This window comes from Colobus angolensis, unplaced genomic scaffold (assembly GCF_000951035.1).
Source record: "Colobus angolensis palliatus isolate OR3802 unplaced genomic scaffold, Cang.pa_1.0 Scaffold306, whole genome shotgun sequence".
Lineage (NCBI taxonomy): Eukaryota > Metazoa > Chordata > Mammalia > Primates > Cercopithecidae > Colobus > Colobus angolensis.
Window position 1 is genome coordinate 3,554,403 of NW_012116333.1, and position 1,971 is coordinate 3,556,373.

Genomic DNA, 1,971 nt, shown 5'->3' on the forward strand with positions numbered 1-1,971 from the left:
CACCAGAATTCCCTGAGTAGCCCCAGCATGTAGAGGAAGACAGCATGGCAGAAGGGAACCCATGTCTCACCAGGATTCCCTGAGTAGGCTCAGCATGTGGAGGGAGACAGCAGGGCAAAAGGAAACTCCATGTCTCAAGCACTGCCTAGTGTTTCTGCCTGTGCTGTGCTGGGTAATTTGCATACCTGGTCAGGTATCTAGTGAAACATTCATTCCATTTTGTGTTCTCCCTCTCTGTTTCTTTCTTTCTTTTTTTTTTAATGGCATTGAGATTTTTATTAACCTACCTTCGTGCTTTCTTTTAACATTATAAATATTATAAGCCAAATTATTCTCTTTTTGACCCAGGGTTGTGATAGGAACCCTCTTGTTACAAAGTGGTGGCCAATCTGTGCTTGCTTTTATGCTTTTCTGGCCCTTCTCAACCTCTGGCGGTCACTTCTCTGTTCTTTCTCAGTTGTCCCTTAAGAGTGTATTCTAATCCCTGTGAAACAGGGACTGAAAGTACCAACCTCATTGTTATGAGGTTTAAGAGAAGGCCCAGCACTAAGTCAAGCTATCAGGAAAATTGAAACAGTTCCTCCCTGCCCCTCAGTACAGCTCCTTCTGTCAGGGGCTGAGGAACCACTGAACCTGTAAACCGAGCACACGGTGTAAGTCCACAGGTCAGGTGAAGGCCTAGATGGTAAAGTATATGGACTTTGTGACTCCACTGCTGACATCCAGGTTAAGGAAGGACTGACTTAATGAGCAGTTCCAAGACCACTGAGCTCACAGTTCTCTGTGGCTGTCTCCCTCATACCTCTGCCATGACCAGGGATTAAGGAGGGGCTTCTCAGTTGCCCTGACACACTTGGAATAGTATGAGGGTGCAGCAGCAGCAGAAACCAAAAACTGAATGACAAGCCCTGGGGAGTCAATGGGAGATGCTGACCAACCAATCACAAAGTCGGTGCTATTTGCTCTTAAGAAGGAGAGGCAGGGCCTGGACAAGAACGGCAGCTGGAAGGTGAAAAGCAGGCCTGGCTCTCAGTAGCCTCAGTGATCAGCCTTGAAGGGGCCATCAGAGGAGTGCGCCAGTTACTGGGCCTACTTCTTAGTCAGCTTGGTCAGTTTCATGTTCAACTTGCCCACGTGGGCTTCAGCCACTGCCTCATCCAGCTTCTTGGGCAGGACAGGAACCCCAATGGGGTACTTTTCTGGGTGGGTTCACAGCTCAATCTGTTCAGTCACCTAGTTGATGAAGGAGTCACTCGTCACAAAGACAGGGTAGCCCATGGCACAACCTAGGCTGACCAGCTGACCCTCAGCCAGCAGGATTGTGCGGTGCCCATTCTTCAGCCAGTACCTGGCCACCTGGGGCTTGATGGTCACCTTCTCCAAGTGTTCTCACTGAGCCACTCGACATCGATCTCCACATCAAAGTGTCCAGTGTTATACATGATGGCATCATCCTTCACCTGCTCAAAGTGCCAGCCAAGGACGATGTTGACACAGCCTGTGGTGGTGATAAAGATGTTGCCCTCCTGACAGGCTTCGTCCATGGTGGTCGCCTCATAGCCCTCCATGGCAGCCTGCAGTGCATTGACAGGGTTGATCTTGGTGATGATGACGTGGGCCCCGAAACCCTACAGACCTGGGGACAGCCCTGGCCCACGTTGCCGTAGCCTGCTACCACCGCTACCTTGCCGGCAATCATCACCTCTGTGGCCCACTTGATGCCATCTATGAGGGACTCCCAGCAGCCATAGAGCTTGTCAAACTTGCTCTTGGTGATGGAGTCATTGTCATTGATGGCAGGCACCTTCAGGATCCCACTGACCAGCATCCTGTGTGGGTTGTGAACCCCAGTCTCGGTCTCCTCGGAAGTGCCTCAGATGCCCAGCAAGAGCTGTGAGTACTTCGTGTGGAAGAGGTTGCTGAGGTCGCTGCCATCCTCCAGAATAATGTTGAGGGCCCATCCTTGAATTA

At 50.8% G+C, this 1,971-nt stretch overlaps 1 pseudogene; it reads right to left on the minus strand.

Moving 5' to 3' along the window:
- Positions 1–1,038: 1,038 nt before the first annotated feature.
- Positions 1,039–1,971, minus strand: part of LOC105517739 — a 7,812-nt pseudogene continuing 6,879 nt past the window's right edge.